Source organism: Budorcas taxicolor, chromosome 9, assembly GCF_023091745.1.
Source record: "Budorcas taxicolor isolate Tak-1 chromosome 9, Takin1.1, whole genome shotgun sequence".
In the NCBI taxonomy this organism is placed as follows: Eukaryota; Metazoa; Chordata; class Mammalia; order Artiodactyla; family Bovidae; genus Budorcas; species Budorcas taxicolor.
Window position 1 is genome coordinate 14,579,115 of NC_068918.1, and position 16,376 is coordinate 14,595,490.

Consider the following 16,376-nt stretch of genomic DNA (forward strand, 5'->3'; position numbering starts at 1 on the left):
CTTTAGGCACCAGGGTGCAGTTCTCCTTGTAACTATGTGATTCTCGAGTTCTGCAATCAGAAGAGCTCCTAATATGATAGCAACTGTTTGTTTTCTAACTTCCCAAGTCTTTTAACCTCTCTAGGTTTCGAGGTCCTCACATGAAATATTGAGGAATCAGTTAAACAATTTAAATAAACACTTAAATCATTACTTGAAGAATATTTAAAAGCTATTGCCAACTCCTAGCATCCCTTCCATCTCTCCATCCATCCTGATGAGGCTGGCACCGGCGAACGGAAAGCACCGGCTACAGGTCTACTCCGTTCACTGGTGGCGATGGACCGCTTCCGCGACGGTCCGCTTGAGGGCGCTGCGGCGACAGCGAGCGCCGGGAGGCGAGGAACGGACCGGGGGCGGGGATGGAGGGCCGCGGACGTCGACGCCGGCGTGGGCGCGGGCGCGGTGCACACTGGGAGCTGTCACTAGGCCGTCTGGCTCCCGACCTCCGTGTCGCTGCCGCGGTTGCCAGGAGAGCGGCGCCGGCAGGAGCGGCCGAGCCCCCGGCAGGTAACAGCGTCCCCGCCCCGCCTCCCCCAGCGCGGCTGCGAGGCCGTGGCCTCCGGCCCGGAGCGGCCTCCTCGGCCCGGCTCGTCCCTGAGCCGCTGGGACGCCCGGTGGGTCCGCCTGCGGTAGCGTCGGGGGTGTTGCCGCCCGAGCCCCGCCTGGAAGCCGCGAAACCCGCCGGCCGGCCGCCCCGCGGTTTCCAGGAAGGCGGGACTGGCGGGCCGGGGCCGGGCGGCGGCGGCGGCGGCGGCGCGAGGGCGGGCCGGGGCCCCGGGGGCCGGAGGCGGGGCCGGGGCGTCGGGTGGCCGGGCCGAGCCTCCTGCGCAGGGGGCGCGCGGTACGCGGGGTTGGGGCGGCGGTCGCACCTGTGTGAGCAGATCGCGCGGACTCACTTCTTTGTTGGAATCGAGGCATCATCATACTGTCTTGCATCTAGGGGGGTTCATGATTGAAGAGACGAGAATGCCCGCCCCGGTTAATAGTCCATGTAGGGGGTGGGGGCTGGAAAGGGGTGTAGAAGTTTATTAGAGGAAGTCACATTAGTCATAAGGAAGTTGTTAATAGGCATCACCTTTGATTCCCAAGCCTTTTAAAGTTGCACCATAACAATAGTCACTTGTTAGTTTTCCTTCATTCTCGCCTACCCAGGGGAGGGAAGGGGAGTAGCGCACAACTACTCTTTTAAAGCCAAGTACATTGTGTTTTGGTTATTCCTGCACTTTCAGAGTTCTGTAGGGTTTGAGAAAGAAAGATGGGAAGAATCTGATTTGGAGACTGTAAAGCAGTCAAAACATTTTTTAAAATAAATACAAAAAAGATAGGAAACTGAAGTTTTTGCCTGACGAGTAAGCCCTGAACTGTAGAAAGACAAAGATCCCTCAGTTTTGATGTTGTTGGCTGTCTTGATGTAGACATTATGTCTTGTGTTTTGCTGTTCATTACATGTCAGTTTTATGTGCTGACTGTTCACCTGATAAACAACGGCGATTTCCTTGAGCTGACAGAAGTTACAACTAGAGTAAATTAAAACCAGTTGTAATACAAATACTTTCTTTTAAAATGATTACTTTCAGCTGCTCAGAACTAAATCATTCCCCAGAATTTAGTAAACAATAGCAGATCTCCGGATGACCCTGATTATTAGGAGCCAGAGACTAGATTGTAAGAAGTAAAAATATCTAACTTAATACACAAACCTGGAAATGTAATGCTGCTGCTGCTGCTAAGTCGCTTCAGTCCTGTCCAATTCTGTGCGACCCCAGAGACGGCAGCTCACCAGGCTCCCACATCCCAGGGATTCTCCAGGCAAGAACACTGGAGTGGGTTGCCATTTTCTTCTCCAATGCATGAAGGTGAAAAGTGAAAGAGAAGTCGCTCAGTCCTGTCTGACTCTTAGCGACCCCATGGACTGCAGCCTACCAGGCTCCTCGGTCTATGGGATTTTCCAGGCAAGAGTACTGGAGTGGGTTGGAAATGTAATAGTGTAACCAAAATGTAAATATAAAGTGAAAGGGAAGTCGCTCAGTCGTGTCCGACTCTTTGCGACCCCATGGACTGTAGCCTATCAGGCTCCTCAGTCCCTGGAATTTTCCAGGCAAGAGTACTGGAGTGGGTTGCCATTTCCTTCTCCATGGATCTTCCCGATGGAGGGATCGAACCCGGTTCGATCTCCTCCATTGCGGGCAGACAGAATTAAATGTTTGAGTATATGCAGTCAAAGAAGTCCTATTTGGTAGTTAAACTACGGGAAAGAACTCTGTGGCCTGGGAAGGAGAGATTTCATTCAAGACCTTTGTTCTGCTGACCGGGTGTTATCTCTCTAGGCCTCAGTTTTGCCATCTAAGAGAATTTCATAGAATCAGAGTTTTCCAAACTGTTTTCCCTTAACACTCTTCTGAATCCGTTAATACTCTTACTGCCTCCAAACAGAGTTCTGTAGCAAATAAAATGGGAGCGTGCATGTCCCGTACTTAGCTGCTCAGTCGTGTCTGAACCTTTGCAACCCCCTGGACTGTGGCCCGCCAGGCTCGTCTGTCCTTAGGGATTCTACAGGCAAGAATGCTGGAGTGGATTGCCATGCCCTCCGCCAGAGGATCTTCCCACCTCACGGATCAAACCTGTTTCTTCTGCACCACAGGCAGATTCTTTAGCTTGTGAGCCACCAGGCAAACTCAGTATGGAAGGACATTGGTTTAAATCAGGCTTAACGTTTCATTTGCTTTTAACCACAAGACTTCTTAGAACCGCAAGACTCCTAGCTCTGCTGTGCTAATACACACATAAACTTCCAGGGTGGAAGCTTCCAGGGAAAGGTTATCGAAGCATTTCTCAAACTTAGGTGGCCAGAGGGTGGCTTTTATCATGGCCAACATGTTTACATCTCCTGGAGTATAATTACGTAGAATACCCATTTGAGAATTACTGTAGTTGAGCAGAGTCCCCTTCATCTCTAAAATTTCCTACATTATATGCTTCTGTGGCCTTCAGCTTAAGCTTGCGAGAGCATGCAGGTCAAATCCCAACTCACTAGACCAAAAGGCTTCTGTTTACCTTAGTACTGTAACAAGGATTCACATAGGTTACTGTGAGCTTTAATGCATTGATTTATGACAGAAGGGCATCTTCTTTTTTCTGGCCTCTTGATGCTTCTCTATAACTATAATTACCTCATTTTGGAATTTGATTTTATGGTTAAGTTATTGATCTTATTAAAAGTGGCATTATAAAGTTTTGATAAGTAAAGCCTTGTTGATAATGGCATTGTTTTTACTATGATTACCCTTTCTAGTACGTATTCTTAAAAACTATGAAATGTGACCAAAACCACATGAAATGTACTTAATAACTAAATAATTTTGAGAGCTAGATCTCTGGAAAAAGTTAAAGGTTACAATGTAAACTCTAAGAGGGTTATTTCTAAATTGCTTAGGAACAAGATGTAAGTGTTGAATACAATCTGCAATTATGTTGCTAAATTCTGTCTGGTGTCAGCAGCACGCAACTAGTATGGCTGCTTCTGTCCATTGTTAGTTTGTTAGGGGTGAGTACTGTTAATATGTTAATGCGCTCTTTTGTTTGAGGGGATGAGGCACAGTGCATTTAATAGGCATGTCCTAATTTTTGTAAGTTCCCTTTCTGAGAAGAAACTCTTAAGTAGAAGTAGTAGTTGTTGTTCACTCGCTCAGTCAAGTCTGTCTCTTTGTGACCCCAAGGACTGCATTGTAGCACAACAGGTTTCCCTGTCCTTCAGTATGTCCCAGAATTTGCTCAAACTCATGTCCATTGAGTCAGTGATGCCATCCAACCAGCTCATCTTCGGTCGCCACCTTCTTTTCCTGCCTTCAGTCTTTCCCAGCGTCAGGATCTTTTCCAGTGAATCAGCTCTTTGCATCAGGTGGCCAAAGTACTGGAGCTTCAGCTTCAGCATTAGTCCTTCCGATGAATCTTCAGGACTGATTTCCTTTACGATTGACTGGTTTGATCTCCGTGCAGTCCAAGAGACTCAAGAGTCTTCTCTGGCACCGTAGTTCGCAAGCATCAGTTCTTCAGCATTCAGCCTTCTCTGGTCCAGCTCTCACATCCATACATGACCACTGGAAAAACCATAGCTTTGACTAGACGGACCTTTGTTGGCAAAGTGATATCTCTGCTTTTTAATGCATTACCTAGATTTGTCATAGATATTCTTTCAAGGAGCAAGCCTCTTTTAATTTCGTGGCTGCAGTCACTGTCCACAGTGATTTCAGAGACCAAGAAAATAAAGTCTGTCACTGTTTCCACTTTTTCCCCATCTGTTTGCCATGAAGTGATGGGACCAGATGCCATAATCTTAGTTTTTTGAATGTTGAGTTTTAAGCCAGCTTTTGTACTTTTCGTCTTTTACCTTCATCAAGAGGCTTTTTATTTTTAGTTCCTCTTCGCTTTCTGCCGTTAGGGTGGTGTCATCTGCTTATCTGAGGTTATTGATATTTCTCCCCACAGTTTTGATCCAGCTTGTGATTCATCCAGCCCGGCATTTCTCATGATATACTCTGCATGTAAATTAAATAAGCAGGGTGACAAAATACAGCCTTGATGTGCTCCTTTCCCGACTTGGAACCAGTCTGTTGTTCCATATCCGGTTCTGACTGTTGCTTCTTGACCTGCATACAGATTTCTCAGCAGGTTGGTAAGGCGGTCTGGTATTCCCATCTCTTTAAGAATTTTCCACAGTTTGTTGTGATCCACACAGTCAAAAGCTTTAGTAGTCAATGAAGCAGATGTTTTTGGGGAATTCTCTTGCTTTTTCTGTGGTCCAGCAGATGTTGGCAATTTGATCTCTAGTTCCTCTGCCTTTTCTAAATCCAGCCTTTACATCTGCAAGTTCTTGGTTTACGTACTGTGGAAGTATGGACTGCTATTTTTGTGTACAGCTTTTATTGAAAATGTATTATATGCAAGTGAGTACTTTTGATCCCCTTCGCCAAATTGGGATTTCCCTTCTTGTATTGTGTTTACCTCCCCTTCCCCAAAATATCCAAGCCTGAAGCCTCAATGACTGTTCATTGCATAGGTCAAAGATACAGTATCTCACTTACCAAGGAAAAATTTACATGTAATAATGTGCACTTCTTTTATGTGTACATTACATACACACTCATGTAACCACCACCACAATCAAGATTTGGAACATGTCACCCACCACTCAGGCCTGAATTGTTATGTCTTTGTTCTCTTTGAATTTCTCCCTGTTTCTACATGTGTAAATCATAACTATTAAGTTCTAGCTCAAGTGCCACTTTGTGAATCTTTTTTGCCTTCTTTCTGACTTTCAGATTTACATTTCTTTGAACATTTTTTTCTATCCCTCATGATGGCAAAACCAATGGCATGCTTATAGTAAGCACTTATATTTGTTGACCAAATGGATAAGTGTGGTATTTCTCAAACTTGATTAAATCATTCTTAACATCGTCTTCAAACTTTTGACCCAGGTCTGCATACATCCTGTATTTGTTGTGTTGTTCAGTGGTTAAGTCTGTCTGACTCTTTGTGACCCCATGGATGGCAGCACGCCAGGCTTCTTTGTCCTCCACTGTCTCCTGGAGTTTGCTCAAATTCACGTCTGTTGAGTCAGTGATAGCTACTAACCGTCTCATCCTCTGCCACCCTCTTCTCCTTTTGCCTTCAGGCTTTCCCAGCATCCAGGTCTTTTCCAATGAGTCAGTTGTTTACATCAAAAGGCCAGAGTATTGGAGCTTTAGCATCATCCCTTCCAGTGAATACTTTCTGTATACTTATTTCATATTTATCAGTGGAATTAACATAATTTATAAAGGAAACTTGAAGTAACCACCATAAATAAAAAACAGGTATCTGAGACATCCTGAAGTAGTCAGAGGAGCTGAAAAAGAAGGAAGGGAGAATGACTTCCTCACCTGATTCAGTGTCATTTAACCCTGTCCTTGGGCACCATAAAATCTTCTCCCTTCTGATTGGTGGGCAAAATTGGGGAGATACTGGATTAAGGGCCTGAGAATCCCTTAGAATTTTATTGGTGAAAGAATTGGAAAATAAAGCCTCAATTGCAAGTTAAAAGGTGCACTTAGTTTTGTCTTTGTATTGTGTTTTTAAAGTTAATCGTGATCATACTTGAATTAGATGTCAGTTTTCTTAAAAAAAGTCTTTATGTTAGTAATGTTAATTTTATAAATGAAATACCTTTTTGTTAATATGGTACATTAGCTTTAGGCTAAACCTTTGAATAGAGAGAGATAAATGTCAATTTAAAACCAGTTAAAGCCCTTTATGGTGCCTCCCTAGTAGCTCAGTGGTAAAGAATCTGCCTGCTAATACAGGAAACATGGGTTCTATCCCTGGTTGAGGAGATCCCCTGGAGAAGAAAATGGCGACCAACTCTAGTATTCCTGCCTGGGAAATCCCGCAAACAGAGGAGCCTGGTAGGCCACAGTCCATGGGGTCGCAGAAGAGCTGGACACTACTTAGCAACTAAGCACCACCACCATGAAAGCGTTTTACACGACAAACTGATGATTGTTGATTGAGGAGTGATGAAACGTTAATAATGCGTTTGTCTGGCAAAACTCCTGTAAGAATAGATGAGAGAATAAGCTTGTACTAGGCTGCGGTCTCCTCCGCTGCTTTCTCTCGTCAGTTTCCTTGTTTGAGCTGTAGCTTTATATGTCCATCCTGCAGAAGACATTTCCAGCCTCTCTTCTTCTGAGGTAATGAGAAAGCCTCCTCTTGTATGGAGTTTTACATGAAGAGGCAAGGAAAGGAATTCCCTGCTCTTGTTCTGTAGAGGACACTGTGCATCTCAACAGGTGAGGTTATGTGGCGGCATAGATGTGTGTGACGCGCTCAGTGTTTAAATTGCCAGTGTTTTGTGTTCATGAACAACGAATTCAGGAGAATAGACTTATTTAGTTTGGTACTACTGTTTTCCGAAAACTACTTTACCTGACTGGTGATACTAGGCTTATCAGAACAATAACTTGGTGCTCAGTCAGGGGTCAGATCACTGTTAATCCAAAGTTCTGAAGTACAACGTCAATTTGAAAATAAGACAAGAGCACTTTGGATGAATATTTTTATTTCATAAAAGAGCCTTCACCCAAGCAGGAAGTTTCTTTTCTGTGTCTGTACTATAAAATTAAGCAGCGTAATAGAAGCAGTATAGATACACTGTTATCATTTTAAAGTGACAGTTGACTATAGTCTGAAAATCTACAAAAGCGCACCAGGCTTGGTCCTTTGCATTATATACATAAACTCCATTAAGCATGTCAGCTCCATTGTACACTTGTATTTCCAGGTGGTTTTGTTTGTGCTGTTATGTTATGAAAGGTACTGTGAAATATCAGCCAAGCTACCTTCAGCTCTCAAGACATGTGTTACTGCCATCAATCCTATTTTCCAGGTGGCTGGAGTTTTGGTTATTTTGGTTTTATTTATTCATTTTTTGGCTGCATTGCATAGCATGCAGCGTCTTAGTTCCCCAAGCAGCGATCAAACCGTGCCCCTTGCAGTGGAAGTACAGAGCCCTAATCACTGGGCCGCCAGGGAATTCCCTGGAACTCTGTATGTTTTTATACCACAGATGCCGCCCCAGTCTGCAGTTAGACTTTTTGCTTATATTCAGCATGATGCTGAGTTATCACTTGACCCAGTGGCTTTTCATACATGCTTATCATGTCTTACAGTGTGTCTCAATTTTTTTGTATTTATTTCTATATTTTATTGAAGTAGTGTTGATGTACAATATTATATAAGTTACAGGTGCATGATATAGTGAATCACAATTATATAAGTTACAGGTGCATGATATAGTGAATCACAATTTTTAAAAGTTATATTCCATTTATAGTTATTTAAAAATATTTAATATATTCTACATATTGTACAATAAATCCTTGTTGATTATGCCATACATACTAGTTTGTACCTCTTAAATTTCCTGCCTCTGCCTGTATTGCCACTGCCCTCCTCCTCTCCCGACTGGTAACCATTAGTTCTCTGTTATCTGTGAGTTGACTTCTTTTTTGCTATAGTCATTAGTTTGTTGTGTTACATAGATTCCACATGTAAGTGCTACATAGTACTGTCTTTCTGTGACTTGTTTCACTTAGCCCAGCACCCTCCAAATCCATCCATGTTGCTGCAGATGGTAAAATTTCATTCTCTTTTATGGCTGAGTAATACTCCATTGTGTATATATACCACATCTTCTTTAACCAGGGCTTTCCTAGAGACTCAGGTGGTAGAAAGTCTGTCTATAATGCAAGAGACATGGGTTTGATTCCTAGATGGGAAAGATCCCCTGAAGAAGGTAATGGCTACTCACTTCAATATTCTTGCCTGGAGAATTCCATGGACAGAAGAACCTTTCAGGTTACAGTCTGTGGGGTCACAAACAGTCAGACATGACTGAGCAAATAACACTCTTCTTTCTTCTTTAACCATTCACCTGTTGATGAGCACTTAGGTTGCTTCCACATCTTGGCAGTTGTAAATGCTGTTATGAACATTGGGGTACATGTATCTTTTTGAATCAGTGGTTTTGTTTCTTGAAGATACATACAGGAGTGGAATTGCTGGGTCATATGGAGCGACTGAACTGAACTGAACTGATGGTAGTTCTATTTTTAGTTTCTTGAGAACCCTCCATTCTGTTGTCCATAGTGGCCGCACAGATTTACATTCCCACCAACAGTGAGTAAGGGTTCCCTTTTCTCCATATCCTCACCAGTGTTTATTATTTGTGTTCTTTTTGATGAAAGTGATTTTTACAGGAGTGAAGTGATAATCTCATTGTGGTTTTGATCTTCATTTCCCTGATGATTAGCAGCGTTGAACATCTTTTCATGTGCCTGTCGACCATCTGCATTTCCTCTTTGGAAAAATGTCTATTCAGTTCTTCTGCCCATTTTTTAACTGTGTGGTTTTTTCTTGATGTCATACGAGCAGTTGATATGTGTTGGATGTTAACTCCTTATCAGGTGTATCGTTTACAAATAATTTCTCCCCGTCCATAGTTTGTCTTCATTTTGTGGATGGTTTCCTTTGCTGTGCAAAAGCTTTTCAGTTTCACTAGGTCCCATTTGTTTATTTCTGCTTTTGGTTCTTTTGCTTTAGGAGACAGATGAAAAAAATATTTCTACAGTTTATGTCAAAGAATGTCCTGCCTAGATTCTCCTCTAGGAGTTTTATGGTTTCCAGTCTTACATTTAGGTCTTTAACCCATTTTGAGTTTATTTTTATATATGGTGTTAAGAGAATGTTCTAATTTTTTTTCTTTTCCATATAGCTGTCCAGTTTCCCAAACACCACTTCTTGAAAAGATTGTCTTTTCTCCATTGTATGTTATTGCTTCTTTTGTTATAGATTAATTGACTATAAATGCATAGGTTTATTTCTGGGCTCTCAGTTCCATTCCATTGATCTAGGTGTCTATTTTATACCAGTAACATACTGTTTTGATGACTGTATCTTTGTAGTATAGTATAAAGTCAGGGAGCATGATTCCTCTAGCTCAGTTCTTTCCCAAGAGTGTTTTGGCTATTCAGGGTCTTCTGTGTTTCCATACAAACTTTTGAATTATTTGCTTTAGTTCTGTAAAAAATGCCATTGGTATTGTGATAGGGATTGCATTGACTCTATAGATTGCCTTGGGTAGTAAGGTCATTTAATGATGTTAACAGTGTGTCTCCTGACAGATTTTTTTAAATCTTAAAAAAGTTTTAAAGTTTCCTGACAGATTTTTTTCTCCTGAGGAAAAAAATGAAATATAGTACTTTCTTTAAAGTTAAAATGTCTGTCCTTTTGGAATAAAAATAAATATTTAAGTAACTTCCATATTGTAAACCACAGTTCCATAAGTGTTACCACCAGATTTAGTCAAGAGTTCACCTGAATGAGGGGTCCTAGCAACATTTTTTTAAACGGCAACTGGCATTTTACTGGGAATCTGTTTTCAAAGCACTATTCTCCAAGCCTACCTGATTCTATAATTTGAGGCTGCCTATTTTATGTGACCTAATAACTACTTTTTAAAATGTCCTAAGTTAACAGAGGTTGTGATTTTAAAAAGAAATTTTTTAATTTGAGAATAAACTTTAGTTTTCTGTTGCTACATAACATTATCTCAAAATGTAGTGATTTAAAAGAACAATATAAATCTCAGGAGGGATAAGGGAATGACTTGTCTCTGAGGTTCTGGTTTGAGAACCAGTCATTTAAAGGTTTGCAGTCATCTAAAGCTTTAATTGGCCTTCCAAAGTGGTTCAGCGACACACTGGGAAGTTCTTTTTGCTTGTTGAAGGGAAGCCTCAGTTCTTCCCCACGGTGGCCTCCCCACAGGGCTGCTTGAATGTCCTCTTGGCATAAAGGTCAGCCTGCCCCAGAATAAGTGATCCAGGAGACATCAAGGTAGAAGCCTGAGTGTCCTTTATGGCCTGATTTTTCACTTCTGCAGTGTTCTATTTATTGTTCATGCAGGCCAGCGGTGGGAGGAGACTGCACAAGAGCTTGAAGATCGTTGCGGCCATGTTGGAAGCTGGCCACCACGTCTTGTAAAGCTAGTGTGCGAACATGTTGCTGAGTGATAAGTGGTACATGCTTACTCTTAGATGGCTGTGCTTTTAGAACAAATGCTCAAAATTAACTTAAAATGCTACTTGAAGATTACTGAACAGAGCAAGTACTTTTCAACAAAATTCGTAGTCTCTGTGGTTCTTTGGTAATGATGGGATGACCCTAGATTCACGTGTAACACTGAAGATGCAGAGTCTGTTCATTTTGATTTTCTTATTTCTTATGAGATTAAGGAGGGTAAAAATGCCACATACCACATAGCTGCTCTTTGATGTTTCTCCGGGATTTTATTCATTCATGTACCTTTTTAAAAATTAAGCGTATTTAATGCCACACATAGGGAATAAATCATATGATTTTAAAAGTATTTAAAAAGTATACAGTGAAAAGTCTTCCTCTCCCTGGCCCCCATCCACCCAAGTTCCTGTGTGACCTCCAGGAAATAATCAGCTTTACTATTTTCTTATATGTTCTTTCAAAGCTGTGTCAAATGTATGCAGATTATTTGAATATATATTTCCCATTGGGGTGTGTGTGTGTGTGTGTGTGTAAATTGAAGCATGCTATATAAACAGGTTTTCCTGGTGGCTGAAACAGTAAAGATTCCGCCTATCATGTGTTTTTCTGTTCTGACCAAGTCTTGGCAGTTTTTGAGTGACGACAGAACAGATAGGACTGGAGTGCATTTCCTGTTAAGTATATTTGTAGCAGGGCACACTTCCCAGGTGGCTCAAGTGGTTTAGAACCCAGCTGCCAATTCAGGAGAAATAAAAGACCCAGGTTTGATCCCTAGGTTGGGACCCACTCCAGTATTTTTGCCTGGAGAATCCCATTGACAGAGGAGCCTAGCAGGCTATCGTCCACGGGGTGGCAAAGAGTCAGATGTGACTGAGCAACCAAGAGCATTCTGTAAACACTATCTATTCTGCACTTTGATTTTTTTTAGTTGATATATTTTGGGAACATTTTCTAAATCAATTAGACTTATTCTTTTTACCACTTGAGTATATTCTACTATCATTCAGTTTTTAATATTTATTCGTTATTTACTATAGGTCAAGCATTGCTTGGAGCTGGCAATGGAAAAGCTAAAATGATAGGTAAAGACCGTATTAAAGGGATTAACATCCCTGGGAGTCACAGTTTAATTACAGTGAAACAAAGTAAGTTCTATAATAGAGGAGATACAGTGTGTAGTTGGAGTCCACAGGAAGGAATGGTGTATTTGAATGTTGGAGAGATGTAACGGTCAGGGAAGACTTTCCAAAGAGGGTAAAATCTGAGGCCTGAAGAGTGAGTAGGTACTGCTGCTGGTGCTGCTAAGTCGCTTCAGTCGTGTTCGACTCTGTGTGACCCCATAGACAGCAGCCCATCAGGCTCCCCCGTCCCTGGGATTCTCCAGGCAAGAACACTGGAGTGGGTTGTCATTTCCTTCTCCAATACAGGAAAGTGAAAAGTGAAAGTGAAGTCACTCAGTCATATTCGACTCTTAGCGACCCCATGGACTGCAGCCTACCAGGCTCCTCCGTTCATGGGATTTTCCAGGCAAGAGTACTGGAGTAGGGTGCCATCGCCTTCTCCATGAGTAGGTACTAGCCAGGTTAAGTTGTGATTCAGTGTTTCAGGCAAAAGGAGTTTTTTAAAAAGACGTTATAACATATTACAAAGCTAGAGTAATCAAAACAGTGTGATACTGGCATAAAGACAGACTGGAAACCAGTGGAATAGAACAGAAGGCCTCAAAATAAACCTTGGTCAGATGATCTTGAGAGAAAAGTTGTTTAATTGGTATAGAGTTGCAGTTATGCAAGATGAAAAATTTTGAAGATAAATTGCACAGTTCAAATATTCTTAACAACACTAAACTGTAGTCTTAAAAACCATTACAATGATAAATTTTATGCATTTTTACCACAATTGAAAAAATGACATTAAGCTTTTTGAAATGTAGCACAGGTGCATTTTTAAATACTGTATTGTAATGTAAGCCATGTTTCCAGATATCAACAAATGATGCTGATTAAAGAATGAGCCAGGTCAGAAGGGTTAGATCAGAAGGTATCGTGTAGTCATAGCATTTTGAATATAGTTTGATAGAAAAATTTTAGGTGATGAAAAGGTGCACATGACCTATCCAGAGAAGAAATATCATATTATAAAACCACCAAGGTGGGAGGGAGCAAGTCTTGAACAGTTGACTAGTGTTAAAGAAAAAATATTCAATGATACTTGTTAAAATGGTAAGGCCAGCTTTATTCAGGCTCATCATCATAGATATGGGGGCAACTGCAGTGAGATTTGGGGCTTCCCAGTGGCACTAGTGGTAAAGAACCTGCCTGCCAGTGCAGGAGACATCACAGACACGGGTCCTGTCCCTGGGTCGGGCAGATCCCCTGGAGGAGGAAATGGCAACCTCCTCCAGTGTTCTTGCCTGGGAAATCCCTTGGACAGGGGAGCCTGGCGGGCTACAGTCCATACCCTCACAAAGAATCGGACACGACTGTTGACTTAGCACATAGGCAGTGGGATTTTTACAGTGAAGGAGAGAAATTGGCTTCAACTCTCAACATGGGACTTTATCGCTGAGGAGTAGCTGGAGGTCATAGAATGGAAAACCTCTCTTAAGAGAAAACATGAAGGGTAAGAGGGGATTACTTTCACTATGTTGAATTTTTTTAGGATATCACTCCAAGAACCCTGTCAAGCACTGCTATTATTATTATTCTCTGAACATCTTTTTTTTTTTTTTTTTTTTTTTAACTTTAAACTGAAGTAAAACAGCAGCAGCATATTCCCAATCACACAAGCTAACAGGCTTCTTGCTGCAGACTGACCAGGATGACCAGCAGTGGGTGACAGGTTATTGAGGGTGAGAGAGATTCTGGTTAAACTGACATAGCAGTCAAAAAGTACATTTTCCAAGAACAGACGCAGATGGGCCTAGGAGAAGCTTCCGAACCCTGACCAAAGTTTGGTCAAGCAAAGAATCCTTGTCACTAGGTTTTGCTTATCTAGAATAGAAAAATGAATTATCAGATTGAAAGAATGGGTCTAGTTTATGAAAAGACTTTAGTCATATGAGTAAGAGCTTGCATTAACTTTCTAAGTGATTGAATGCCACAGTTGTAGCAGTGATAAGAGTACTTCCTACATGCCGAGTGAGTACTGGACTGAAGTGCTTTTCATGGTTTATAAACTTATTTTTCTAAGCTTCCAGGAGGGAGTAATATACTGAAACCGTGTTTTCCTGTATATTAATTGGCTCTTAGAAAGCTGAAGGTAGTGAAAAATAGTTATTGTAATAGTCCAAGTGAAAACTATTCAGGAGCCATGCATGGTTAAAAGGCCATTCTGAAAGATACTGTCTACCACAGTCACCTTCAGCTGAAGAAAAAAAAAGCTGAATTTGTTGATAGGTTTGAATATAAGGATAGGGAATAAAGCCAAAGCTTGAGCTTGTGTGATTAGGAAGATGCTGCTGCTGTTTTACTTAAGTAGTAAAGTAAAAAAAAAAAAAAGACATTCAGAGAATAATACTAGCAGTGCTTGACAGGGTTCTTGTATTGGAGTGATATCCTGAAAACATTCAACATAGTGAAACTGAAAGTAAGGAGAGTCTAGTAATAATAATAATGGTTGATAATTTTATCAGTGCTTTGGAGAATACTTAGTTTTTGTAAGTGAAATGAAAGTGAAAGTTGCCCAGTCGTGTTCAACTGTTTGCGACCCCATAGACTGTACAGTCCAGAATACTGGAGTGGGTAGCCTTTCCCTTCTCCAGGGTATCTTCCCAACCCAGGGATCAAACCCAGCTCTTCCACTTTGCAGGCGGATTCTTTACCAGCTGAGCCACAAGGGAAATTTTTGTGAAGAGACTCTTAATAAAGATCAAGCAATATCTTATCTTGGCTCTGATTCTTTTTAGTGCTTCAGAATTTACCAAAGTATTTAGAGTTAATTCTCTTGTAGAGTAGTAATACCTCAGCAAGGTTTTGTTCTTTCATATATGTTAGTAATACTGTTGTTCTGCCTTTTACCTCAACATTAAAACATAAAAGGGAATAAATAGTGGAAGAGGTGTAGAGACAAGGCAAATCTGCTGAAGGTAGTACCTCATTTTTCTCTGTGAAGTGTCTTGATATCCTTCAGAGTAGTTTTAGTCTCTTTCCTTTACTGATTGAGGAATTTAATACCTGCAAGGCTACTTATTATCTAGCACCATTCTTTCATAGCTTTGTGCAAACAGATGTGCACAGACACGCGCACGTTTGTGTGTAACACAAGAGCCTTTTCGTAAATCCCTGTATGTAAAATGATTAGTTGGCACCTTCGTGCCTGTGTAATACTTTGATCCTATCCTTTATATGCATAGGCATATGTTAAATTTGCATCTTAATGAGTGTATGTTTTACTCTTCATGATCATACTTTTGAAACAGTTTCAATAAAATTCACAAAGGAAAATAAACCTTACTGCATAGGATTTTTTCCGGTTGGGAAAAAAAATGACATCTTTTTTTATAAGCTATAATATTTGTTTACCAATACTCACGTAAGTTTAAATACATTACAGAAAGATTTGTTTAGTATGTACAGTTTACTGTTTTTATGTTAATTTGTATGGAAGCCAATCTAGTTTAAAGTTGAATTGTAAAGTTAATTACTGGCATATTGTTCACTAACTTTTAATGCTGAGAACATTCTTATTTAATTACTAACTTAAAAAAATTTTATTTGAAATAATCGATTAACTTAGTATGATGGATTTAATTGAACTGTAAAGATTATTGAGGTGTCCATCTTGTTTCACATCTTTCTTTTAAATCATTGTGAATAGCTTCTCATTTTTATCATTATTGTTCTCATATATAAAAAAACAAGCAGTGTTTTCTTGTGTGCATGCTAAGTCGCTTCAGTCTTGTCTGCGTCTTTGTGACCCTGTGGACTATAGCCTGGCAGCCTCCTCTATCCATGAGATTCTCCAGATAAGAGTACTAGAGTGGATTGCCATGCCCACAAGGGGATCTTCCCGACACAGGGATGAAACCTGCCTCTCTTACGTCTTCTGCCTTGGCAAGTGTATTATTCTGACATTTACCCTCAGGCTGACTTACCCTTGCCACCTAAAAAATTACCCTTTCTTCCTCTCTCTCATCCCCATCAATAGAGAAATCCAGCAGATTTTAATATTAGCAAATGCTAAACGTTAAAAGGGTATATTTTTAAAAAAGCAAACGATAAGTCCCCAGAGCAAAATTTGGTTGTTTGAGATTCTGAGTTTTGAATTATCAACACAACCATTTCTTTTCTATAGATATGTTTAATACAAATATGATATGACTAAACTAGAATGGCATAGATAATTGAATTGTCAGTGATGCCCACAGGTTTCAAGGAAATGTGAGAAATTTCTCTGAAATACTTATTTTCCAGCATTTTGAACTAGCATTTTATTCCCTTACTTAACAGCCCGTAAGCTGTTAATTCCTTAACAGCCCTCAAAGGACTTACATCTCCCTTTCACAAAAGAGAACCAAAATAAATGTGTTTACTGGGTCTTGTAAAGCATCCTTTCGGTGCTTAATTAATAGAGTTTATAAAATAGAACATACTTCTGATTCAGCAGAATCCAGCAGCCCTGAATATCATTAACTTGGGGACAGCCACAGCTGTACTGGTTTTGGACACAAAACTCAAACTCAGCACCTCTAAGATTTATTCCCAATTGAGAGTGTATTT

General features: G+C 40.8%; 1 protein-coding gene across 1 annotated transcript in view; it reads left to right on the forward strand.

The window, feature by feature from the left end:
* The first annotated feature begins 513 nt into the window (after nucleotides 1-513).
* Nucleotides 514-16,376, forward strand: part of DOP1A (DOP1 leucine zipper like protein A) — a 129,505-nt gene continuing 113,642 nt past the window's right edge. The window contains exon 1 of the mRNA XM_052645494.1: nucleotides 514-549. The gene's annotated coding sequence lies outside the window, so the exon portion shown is untranslated. The remainder of the gene's footprint in view (nucleotides 550-16,376) is intronic.